The 12123-nt window shown below is 48.3% G+C and overlaps 1 pseudogene; it reads left to right on the top strand.

The window, feature by feature from the left end:
• Nucleotides 1-7645: 7645 nt before the first annotated feature.
• Nucleotides 7646-9454, top strand: LOC107107636 (annotated as a pseudogene).
• The last annotated feature ends 2669 nt before the right edge of the window (nucleotides 9455-12123 follow it).

Below are 12123 nucleotides of genomic sequence, written 5' to 3'. Positions count from 1 at the left end.
CCCAGTGATGCCGCTCTGTTCCGGCCCCCTTGCGGGCTGGTCTCAGGGTCTTCCCCCCCCCGCCCCCCCGGACGGAGCCTGCTCGGGGGGCTTTAGGGGACGATCTTCCTCGACGGGGAGGTAGAGGTCGCGCCTCCCGGGGACTCCTCCTCCTCCGGGCTCCCTCGCCTGCCCTCTTGCTGGAGGCATGGGGGGTGGGGGCTGTGGGTCGGGGTGGTGGTGTCAAATCCTTCCTCTCTCCCCCCCCCATTTTGATCTCCTTTCCCAGCCTTTGGGTTTGATAAGAAAAGTAGGGTTGCACATATTTCCCTTTCCTTCCCTGCCCCAATTTTCACAAAATAATCAAAGTTCTTCTGGCGCCAGCCCATATCCCCTTGGGAAAAGGTTCCCCCCCCCCCAAGTCTCCATGGGATGCGCACAAGCACCCAACCCCCCATGATTGGCACCTCTCTCCCCCCCCCATATCTGGCCCATGTAACCGGGGCCAAAATTAGTATTAAAGTGCTAGCAATCCGATGTTGACTAAGATTCCGATGTTGACTAAGATTCTATTGATCTGCGGGGGGGGGGGGGGAGGCTGGGCCAGACAGTAGCTACAGGGACCTATGGCTCAGGGCTTTCACCATAATCAGTTGTTAATAATGATGGTGGGAGTAGTAGTGGTGGTGGCGTCCTCAAAGGCCTGGCGGAAGAGCTCCCTGTGGAACTGCAAAAGATCCCACGGGGCCCTGATCTCTTCTGGAGGCTCATTCCACCAGAGTGGAGCCACCACCGAAAAAGCCCTGGCCCTGGTTGTTGCCAATCTGGCCTCCTTAACACTTGGGAGGACCGGTCGGTTCTGGGTCCCTGACCGCAGTGCTCTCCAGGGCATATATGAGGAAAGGTGGTCCCTCAGGTATGTTGGACCCTGGCCCTAAAGGGCTTTATAGGCAGCCAGTGCAACGCTTTTAGCACAGGCTGGATGTGCTCCCGCATTGAGAGTCCCATCACCAGCCTGGCCGCAGCGTTTTGCACCAGCTGAAACTTCCGGATTTGCGCCAAGGGCAGCCCCATGTAGAGGGCATTACAGTAATCCAGTCTCAAGGTGGCCATCACATGGATCACTGTTGCCAAGTCGCTGCGTTGGAGGAAGGGGGCCAACTGCCTGATCAGCCGAAGATGATAAAAGGCCGACTTGGCAGTGGCCGCTACCTGGGCCTTCATCGTTAAGGAGGCATCCAGGAGCACCCCCAGACTCCTAACCCTCGAAGGTCGGGAGCTGGAGCCCCAACCAATGTTCCCGCTAAGCTGTGGAGTCTTGTGAGCAACAATTCTACTTTATGAGCTACTGGCATTAAAGTTGTGAGCGAGCGATTTGGCGACTGCATAAATTAGTTTGCTCTAGAGCGATCCTTCCTGAGCTAAGACAAAAAATGTGTGAGCCGGAGGCTAAAAAACTGTGAGCTAACTCACACTAACTCAGCTTAGAGGGAACTCTGGCCCCAACCCCGGGTCGCTGCGACTCAGGCACAGAACCTCCGTCTTCGTCAAATTCAATTTCATTCTTGTAGTATAGGGTCGGTCCTGGCACCTGGGTGTCAGTCCAGACACCGAACCTTTCTATGCTTGGAATCTCTCTACCTCTCAATAAACAAATCTGGTCTTAGGCTGGTTCCTCAAAGAGGCTGGACTCTGGAAAATGGCCCTTCTGTCAGGGTGAGTTCGAACATGGGACTAGGAGAAAACTGTGATACTTCTCTGGATGAAAACTACGTTACCTCCGCCCTGCTTCTTCAAGGGGAAAGAAGTTCCAAGGGATCCTGTTTATTTAGGTTGGTTCCCCTTGGAAGAAGGAGAAAGCCCTGGTGGAGGCTTCTGGTGTGGAAGAACTTCCTGACAGAGCCGGTTCCTGAGTGGAACAGGCTTCCTCGGGAGGTGGTGGGCTCTCCTTCTTTGGAAGTTTTCAACCAGAGGCTAGATGGCCATTTGACAGCAATGCAGATTCTGCGAACTTTGGCAGATCATGAGAGGGAGGGCAGGAAGGGTTGCCTCAGTGCTTAGTCCTTCTGGCCCTTTCTTACACTCCCAGGGAAATGCTGATTGCCACTTTGGGGTCAGGAAGCAATTTTTCTCCACGCTGGTTGTTAGCCAAATTGCTCTGTTTCTTTAATAAAAGATTGGGGACCCAGGAACAGACACAGAGACTGGGTGGCTAAAACAATGATTTCTTTACTAAATATTCTCAAGCACACAAACAATAATTAAACATTCATGCACACAGTACATAGCTAAGAAAGCAGAGGTGATTGATAGCTTATAGAGGGGTGATACAACCTGTCCAGATGTGCAGGGGCCCATGTAGATGAGGTTATCGGTCAAACCCAGAGGTTTGAGGGTGGACTGCCAGTTGGCATTAGGGCAGAAACACACGGTCTGAGGCCATGTGTTCACAGATGTAGGAACTGGAAAACAATGCAGACCAATGGAAGGTCTTGGGGGCTGGTCCAAGGACTGGATGTGACCAATGAAGTTCCAGAGATGCAGGGTCAGGCTATGAGAGAGCCAGTTTGGTGTCATGGTTAAGTGCATGGACTCTAATCTGGAAGAACCAGGATTGATTCCCCACTCCTCCACTTGCACCTGGCTGGATGACCTTGGGCAAGCCGTAGTTCTGACAAGAGCTGTTCTTGAAAAAGAGCAGTTTCTGTCAAGAGTTTTCTCAGCCCCATCGACCTCCCAGGATGTTTGTCGTGGGGAGTGGAAGGGAAAGGGGTTTGTAAACCACTCTGAGACACCTTTGGGTAGTGAAGGGTGGGGTATAAATCCAATCTCCTCCTCCTCCTGCTGGAGACAAAGTTATTCGCCAGGTGGCCGAAAGGCAGTGCCTGTGGCAGCACAGTTTGGCCAGGGATCCTGGAGGGTTTTTGGTCATCTTCTGGGCATGGAACAGGGGGTCACTGCGGGTGTGGAGGGGGAGGTAGTTGTGAATTTCCTGCATAGTGCAGGGGGTTGGACTAGATGACCCTGGAGGTCCCTTCCATGATTCTGTGAAGCTGAGCAAGGGCGGAAGCCAGAGGGATTCCCCCAGAGTAGCAGGCCAGGATCATGTCTGATGCCCAGAGGGAGCATATCTGCATCTCCACATCCTTGAGCCAGATCTCAGCCTGTCTCCCTTTCTCCCCCGATCTCAGCTGCTCGTTCTTCCCACAGACACCCCCCTGCCCCTCCCCCTCAGCTGGGTGCTCGGACAGAGCTCTTGCCTCACAACTCAGGCCTGTCGAAGAGATGCTGACATTGATAAAGGGGTCACCAGTCCCCCTTGTCCTTTTGGGGTTTCCCTTAAGAATTAGCCTCCAAGAAAGACTGAGCCAATGTAAGGGGAGACTAAGCTTGTTGACATCCTTAAAGACCCAAACAGAGACACGTAAGTTTCCCAAAGAACCATGGAGGTGTATCTAAAATAGCTTGGTTTGCAATATAGAAAAAGGATATTAAGCCTGGTCTACAAACCACAAGAAGCCCTTTTGTGCTGATCCACCAGGGCAATTCTCATGTTTCTCCTGAGCAAATGAAGGTTTGTGATATTTGCAGTATATCTCGGTTCTCTTTTGTTTTCCGTGTTACTGTTTCTGTCTCTCCTTCCCCCCAGAGAGAAGCCTTCTCTCTTCATAGCCAAGTGACTGAAGGCATCTTCAAGCCAAGAGAAGGAGATGGAAGAGCAGAACCCAGAAGGACCTGGAACTGGCAGGACAGCGAGGAAAGGCCCTCCTCCCACCCAAGCTGGGAGTGGTGTTGAACCCTGGGAAAGCCCAGGGCCAGATCTCACTGCAGTCTCAGACGTACATTGCCGACGCTTCCGGCAGTTCCGCTACCAGGAGGCTGCTGGGCCCCGAGAGGTCTGCAGCCGGCTCCATGGACTTTGCAGCCACTGGCTGGAGACGGAGAGGCACACCAAGAAGCAGATCCTGGACCTGGTGATCCTGGAGCAGTTTCTGACTCTCCTGCCCCAGGAAATGCAGGGCTGGGTCAGAGGATGTGGGCCGGAGACCAGTTCCCAGGCGGTGGCCCTGGCCGAAGGTTTCCTCCTGAGCCAGGCAGAGGAGAAGAGGCAGGCAGGACAGGTGAGGGGGGTTCCCTCCAGGTATGTCCAATTCAAGCAAGGATATCTGGCCTTATCCTAAAGTTTCCCTGAGAGATATTTGTCCAAGTGTTAAACATCCAAGTGGGAGATTTAACAGCCTCCTTCAGCAGCCTCTTCTATGAGAGAATTTCTGATCCTTCCAGATGACTCACTAGGTCTGCGGATTGAAGGGTGCAGAGTCTGGGAGTGGGGCAGGATCCATTCCTTGGTCTCTTTTCCGTTCCACCTCTTACCCCTCTCCCTCCCTGCTGTTTCAGATGTGGGCACCATCCCTGAAGAAAGATGCCACGTTCCCTGAGGCAGAAGGAGCTTCCTCGGAGCAAGGGCAGAGGGCGCAGGCCATGGAGCGTGTCCAAGATGCCCTCTCCTGTGGTAAGAATGCGTCATGCCTGGATGCGACTGGGGCACCCAGGGAATTTGATGGGTCGAAAATTCTGGTCAGAAAAATAATTAAATACTTTTTCACACAACACAGAGTTTATTTGCGGCACTCAATGTCCAGTAATTGTGACGCCTTTAAAAGGCGATTAGACAAACTCACAGAGGGCATGTCGAGGTTGCATCTGGCTGAAAACCTGGTTGTGAAGTTAGCAAGCCAGGAGACGCTCTGGAAAATCATTTGCATGACCCCCGAGTCTCCAGATGTGCTCAAGTCACATCTTGCAATGTTCTCTCTAAGCCTACATATTAAAAAAAATCTTTTTTTAAAATTCAGTTTACAAACATAAAACATACCAGTCATATTGCTGTAGTGTTTATAACCCCTGAGGCTCATAGGTACTCTTCTGCCTCTCCTGGAATTTAGTTTAGAATGTGTTTAGAAATGTGTTGAGTGCACACAGGGCAAGGTTTCACAACCAAGGGAAGGGGGTGCGTGAAGCAGGGAACAAGCAAGCAAACTCCCTTCCTCCTTTTGTCTCAGGAACAGGCAGCGAAGAGATGCTGCTGAGCCGTCGTCTTCTCAGAGGTGTGGAAACGGCTGCTGCCCCTTCAGTCCAGGTAGGGGAGATGAGCCGGGGGGGGGGCAGCCGGGGTCCCTCCTTTCTCGAGTGGGGGCTTCTGCTCCTGCACTTTCTACAAGGTGTCCGGGTGAGAGATCTTAGCACCTTTCCCTTGACCCATCCCAGGCCATACATCCTGTCCCCTCCCAGACTACTCCCTTCCCGTGTGCCGTCTCTGCCTGTCCTTATCTCTGACGAGGGAATCTGCTTCTTCTTCCAGGGCCCCTTTTCCTTTGAGGAGGTGGCCGTGTATTTCACCGTGGCAGAGTGGGCCCTGCTGGATCCGGGACAAAGAGCTCTGTACAGGGACGTCATGCGGGAGAACTATGGGAACGTGGCCTTTCTGGGTAAGGATCTTTCCTGGGTGCCAAAGGTGCGAATTGCTGCCTTTGGAATGAGGCATGAATCCAAATACTGAATAACAACACGATATTTTGAGGCCCGTCCCGCTACTTGGGGAGGGGCTGTAGCTCACTGGCAAAGCATCTGCTTGGCATGCAGAAGGACCCAGGTTTGATCCCCGGAATCCCCAATCAAAAGGACCAGGTAGGAGGTGATGTGGAAGACCTCCGCCTGAGACCCAGGAGAGCCACTACCAGACTGAGTAGACAATACTGACTTCAATGGACCAAGGGTCCGATTCAGTAGAAACCAGCTTCCTATGTTGTTCATGTCTGTGTACATGCCCAGGGGCAACCGAGGCCAGAGTTGTGGCCATCACTGACTTAGAAAGACTCCGGAAGGGGCCTGATCCTCATTTCTCTGTTCCCCAACATTACAACACACCCTTCCCTCTGGATGGGATTACCAACATCCGCTCTGCCAGTGACATGGAAGTGTTCCTGTCAGGAACTGAAGCCTGGGTCCTCCTGGGTCACTACTCTTTGTACCTGAGCAGCACCCAGTTCAGTGGGTTCACGAGGAGACTGCAGACAAGTAACGCAGACGTCTTTTAAAATATATATATATAAGTTTACTAAGGATTTCTAAACAGTACCTTTTTTGCAGCTCAGCAAAAAAAAACTACCCACAAGAAAAGCTAACTGTTGTATCTAGTACATGGAACACTTGGTATTCAATGGCACCTCTTGCTGCAGCACAAGTATTCCAGCTGTTTCCTTAGTTACTCTACATACAACTCTTCATCGTGATGAAGCAAGAAAATATCAAATACTTTCTGCCTCTCTATGGCCAGGTGGTCCTAGTTACCCAATCAAGGGTCCTCCTCGGTGGAATTTTATAGAGGCTTTCAGCACCCTCCTAATCCCCCCCTCCCTCCTGGTTACACGACTGGATACAGGTTCTCACAATTAACCAAGGACCACATTCTGGAGTCTGGCCTTGAAAAAGATAAGGATGTTAGCTGCAGGGAGACTCGAATCAGGAACACCTGCAAGTCAGACCAGGCCACTTAATCATCTTAACCCCTTGGGGGAACTGGGGGGCTTTGCCTCAGAGTTCCATTTCCCTTATACTGGTTGGGATGGTGGGCTTTGATCTTGGTCATGGTTCCATCCTTCCAGAATAATTTTTACTTTGAATTCTTTCCTTCCCCATATAAGAATGATCACTTTCTCCCTCTCTCTCTCTCCCTCCCTTCCTGTGAAAGAAGCCAGAAGTATGAGAGAGACTATGGTGCAGAGAGACAACGGCCTTGCATTCCAAGAAAGGCTGGAGAGTTCCTCAAGAGGATCCCAAGAGCATATTTCCTTCCCAAATAAGCTGGCTGAGAGTGAGTGTCCTTCAGGGTTATGTCAAGGAAAACAGGCAAGGAGTAGCCAGGGGGGATTTCTGATTGTCTTCTGAGTAACATTTTTGGTTTGGTACGATCATGTAGCCTTCTGAGTAAGGGAGGGAGTTTTTCTGGGGGCATGAAATCTGGAGTTTCAGAAACTCCGTTTGGGCAACAACTGAGTTGTGGCACTCGATGGGGTGAGGTATCCTTAAATACTAGATATTTTGGAGAAAGGTGGAGGGGTGGTTAAGATCAGCCAAGCTGGCTGAGGGCAGAGGACCATCAGTCCTTTCCTCCTGAAGTCACATAACATGCCTTTGGACCTTACCAGCCCTTCCAGATGCTAACAGGATTTCTCTATTTATTCCAGGAGAGGATGATCAGAGGGATGAGGAGAGTGCAGAACTTCATCAGCAACTGCCAGATAGAGCTAAAAATGAAGGCTTGGAAGAAAACGTCAGGAATCGAGGGAGTCGTAAGAGAAGGAAAGGCAGCAATATGATTGATAAGAGAGATGGAAGACAGCGTAATGTACGTTTTGCAAAGCAGAGGATAATGAAAGCATGTAAACCCGTTAAATACGGAAAGTACTCCATAAATGGATCACAGCTCCTTGTGTACGACAGAATACATAGAGGCGAGAAACCTTTTGAATGCTCAGAGTGTGGAAAGAGCTTCAATGAAAGTGGCACTCTTCAGAGGCACAGAAGAACCCACGCAGGGGAGAATCCATTTGAATGCTCAGAGTGTGGGAAGAGATTCAGTCGGAGTGACCATCTTCAACAGCATCAGAGAAACCACAAAGGGGAGAAACCTTTTGAATGCTCAGAGTGTGGAAAGGGATACAGTCAGAGTAGCAGTCTTCAGGTGCATCAGAGAACCCACACAGGGGAGAAACCTTTTGAATGCTCAGAGTGTGGAAAGAGATTCAGTCGGAATGGCGTTCTGCTAAACCACCAGAGAACCCACACAGGGGAGAAACCTTTTGAATGCTCAGAGTGTGGAAAGAAATTCAGTCGAAGTGATAATCTTCAACTGCACCAAAGAACCCACACAGGGGAGAAATCTTTTGAATGCTCAGAGTGTGGAAAGAGATTCAGTCACAGATGTCGTCTTAAACAGCATCAGAGAACCCACACAGGGGAGAAACCTTTTTTATGTTCAGAGTGCGGAAAGGGATTTAGTGACAGTAGCTATCTTCAGAAGCATCAAAGAACCCACACAAAGGAGAAACCCTTTGAATGCTCAGAGTGTGGAAAGAGATTCAGTATAAGTAGCAACCTTCAACAGCATCAGAGAATCCACACAGGGGAGAAACCGTTTGAATGCTCAGAGTGTGGAAAGAGATTCAGTCAGAGTAGCAGTCTTCAGGTGCATCAGAGAACCCACACAGGGGAGAAGCCTTTTGACTGCTCAGAGTGTGGGAAGAGATTCAGTCGGAATGGCGTTCTGCTAAACCATCAGAGAACCCACACAGGGGAGAAACCTTTTGAATGCTCAGAATGTGGAAAGAGATTCAGTCGAAGTGATAATCTTCACCTGCACCAAAGAACACACACAGGAGACAAATCTTTTGAACGCTCAGAGTTTGGAAAGAGATTCAGTCAAAGTGATAATCTTCAACTGCACCAAAGAACACACACAGGAGACAAATCTTTTGAACGCTCAGAGTTTGGAAAGAGATTCAGTCACAGATGTCGTCTTAAACAGCATCAGAGAACCCACACAGGCGAAAAACCTTTTCAATGCTCGGATTGCAGAAAGGGATTCAGTGACAGTAACGTTCTTCAGAAGCATCAAAGAAGCCACACAAAGGAGAAACCTTTTGAATGCTTAGAGTGTGGAAAGAGATTCAGTATGAGTAGCTACCTTCAACAGCATCAGAGAATCCACACAGGGGAGAAACCTTTTGAATGCTCAGAGTGTGGAAAGAGATTCAGTATAAGTAGCAATCTTCAACGCCATCATATAACCCACACAGGGGAGAAACCTTTTGAATGCTCAGATTGTGGAAAGAGATTCAGTATGAGTAGCAATCTTCAACGCCATCATATAACCCACACAGGGGAGAAACCTTTTGAATGCTCAGAGTGTGGAAAGAGATTCAGTATGAGTAGCAATCTTCAACGCCATCATATAACCCACACAGGGGAGAAACCTTTTGTATGCTCAGAGTGCGGAAAGAGATTCAGTCAGAGTGGTACTCTTCAGATGCACCAAAGAAGCCACACAGGTGAGAAACTTTTTGAATGCACCAAGTGTGGAAAGAAATGCAATAGGAGTAGCCATTTTCAACAGCACCAAATAACCCACACAGGGGAGAAACCTTTTGAATGTTCAGAGTGTGGAAAGAGATTCAGTCAGAGTAGCAATCTTCAGAAGCACAAAAGAACCCACACAGGTGAGAAACCTTTTAAATGCTTAGTGTGTGGAAAGAGATTCAGTGAGAGTGGCAATCTTCACCTGCATCAGAGAACCCACACAGGGGAGAAAGCTTTTGAATGCACAGAGTGCGGAGAGAGATTCAGTCAGAGTAGCAGTCTGCAGGTGCATCAGAGAGCCCACACAGGGGAGAAACCTTTTTAATGCTCAGTGTGTGGGAAAAGATTCAGTCGGAGTAGCAGTCTTCAGCTGTACCAAAGAACTCACACAGGTGAGAAACTTTTTGAATGCACCAAGTGTGGAAAGAAATGCAATAGAAGTAGCCATTTTCAGTGAGAGTGACATGTCATCAGCCCATCCGCCTCCCTTACCGAAGTGGTACCTGTCATCCCAGATGGCCAAATGAGGGCAAGGGGATCAGGCGATGGCACAGGCCAGGGAGGAGCGGAGGGCAAACTTCAGTGGAGGCTGAGCCAAGAGGGAGCATGTGGGGGAGAGAGCAGCAGGAAGCGGCCAGAGCCCCGGGAGGCTGCGGAAAAGACAAGGTGGAGACAGAATCCTGGTAGACGCCAGGCCTGGTGGTCATGTCCAACAACTGAATAGTAAAGACAACAACGGACAACGGAGTCAAAGAAGTACTGTGACCGAAGAAAAACTCCGAAAATGGACTGTGTCAACAACTCCCAAGAGAAATTAACAACTGAAACTACTACAGAACAAAATACAGCACTTTAGTAAATAATGACAAAGATACTAACAAATCCGCAGATTACAGGAACCAGTAGTCAACAAATTATCCTATAGAGACATACAGAGTGTTTTCCTAACAAATAGAGTAATTACACGAAGACATAACAATCACAATGAAGATAAGGAACAGGGGCCATTTCCTGCAGGAGCACACAGGAGTGGAGCTCCGGCAGTAAAGAGCCCAGGGGGCGGGCACATGCAACAAGCCCCACCCCCTGTGGTGTATGTCTCTTTAAGATGGAGTTTCTACACACCTGAAAAGGATTAAGAGAGGCACTCCTCCCTCTCTCCGTTTTTAAGCCTTCTTCCCTGCAGGTCGGGGCTTGTGTTAGTATTGAGGATACTACTGAATAAATGGTGTCACAGATCTGAACTGTGCTGTACTTGTGTGTAGTGATTGCGGGCCTCCTCGGGGCTAGAACGAGTCGCACTGCTCTCGTATTAACAGACCTCAGTCAGAGCAAGAAGCAGCCAGGTAAGTTGCAGAGCTCCCCCCGGCCCCCAGTCCAAAACAGTCCAGTGGCAGCTTTAAGACCCAAGTTTTATTCAGGTACAAGCTCTCCCTCCTCTGTGAAGACAGATCTGCACGTCCCCCCCCCCCATAGCTAGCAATTCAAAACAGTCCAGTGGAGCCTGAGTGGTGGGTGTTGCTTTCTGACACACTTCCAGTGATGTCAGGAAGTGTGGTGTATGCAAATGAGTTATGCTAATGAGTTATGCTAATGAGCTCCTGCACCTCTTTTTCTACAAAATGACACCTGATAAGTAGCATCAGCAATGAGGAGTGAAGAAGCCAGGAACAGCGATACAAGGTCCCGGTTTACTGCCCTTGTTTCCTCAAACGTTCTTCTTCATTCACTATTACAGGACAATAATTTTTAAAATATATTTTATTAACTTTTAATATACAATTATATTAAATTTTCAGTATACAGTGTTTTTCAAATAACAATATCATAACAAACGTTAAATAAATAATATAACATATAACTAACCATGATAAAACTTAACATAGGTCTATCATTTTTTAAAGATGTCCTCTGATATTTCCATTTGTAAACTTAAAAATTCCAAAATTGGTAACCAAACTGAATATTCTATTTTATATTTTTCATAAGGTACATTATTAATAGTCCACTTAATTTTATCCATTAAGTATAATTGCCAAATATTTTCAAACCATGGTGATAAAGATAAGTGATGTTCTTTCTTCCATTTTTGCACTATTGTCAATTTTGCAGCATGTAATAATATAGCAATTCTCATATTGTTCATTGGTGATATCTTCAGTTTTCCCCTTATATTTAACAGTATTACCTCAGGCTCAAAAGGTACAAAAATTTGTGTAATATTTTCAATACTTTTTAACACATTTTCCCAAAACCATTGTAACTTAGAACAAAACATCCAACAATGTAAATATGTTCCTCTTTCATTACAATTTATCCCACAATTAGGGTTTACCTTTTTAATGTGTGCAATTTGCACTGGAGTTAGATACCAAAAAGTCATTATTTTAACATTTTGTAGTCGAATGGAAACTACTGATGATTTATATTCTTGTGTATTCCATATTTCCTTCCAAGATTCCTCAGTCAATTGAAAGTTTAATAATTTGTTCTATCTATTTTGATAAGATAAATGTAGTTCACCTTTTGTACAAGACAATAATTCTGTATTGAATGAAACTATGAGCAAATCTTTTCAAAAAACAACAACCCAGGAGTGTCAACCCCCCCCCCCCCGACTCCTGGTCTCCCGTCCGGGATATAGAGCTTATATACTCATCAACAAGGAACATATACCCCACATTCAATTTGGCACAGCCTGATATAAATTCAAAGAACTTTCCATGGTCCAGCAGAGAAGGTGGAAGTGCGGGGGTGGGGAAACTCCACCCTGCTGGGCTCCGGGGGCCACCTGGTCGGGGTGAGCAAGCACCATGCTGAGGGCTGGGGGAGTCTGTGGGTGGGGTCCGGTGGGCTCCAAGGGAATGGCCATGAAGGACAGGGGCAGGAGCCTATAGAAATACAGAAAGGAGGGCAGGGAGGGGTAAGAGGGGAGCTCCGCCAGCAGTCCAGGGATGACAGACGGCAACAGAGAGCCAAGATGGCAGCACATTGGTTGAAGGGGAG

This window comes from Gekko japonicus, unplaced genomic scaffold, assembly GCF_001447785.1.
Source record: "Gekko japonicus isolate JY-2015 unplaced genomic scaffold, Gekko_japonicus_V1.1 scaffold4582, whole genome shotgun sequence".
Classification (NCBI taxonomy): domain Eukaryota; kingdom Metazoa; phylum Chordata; class Lepidosauria; order Squamata; family Gekkonidae; genus Gekko; species Gekko japonicus.
Note: the sequence above shows the minus strand (reverse complement) of the source record. Positions and strands in the feature narration are given on the sequence as shown.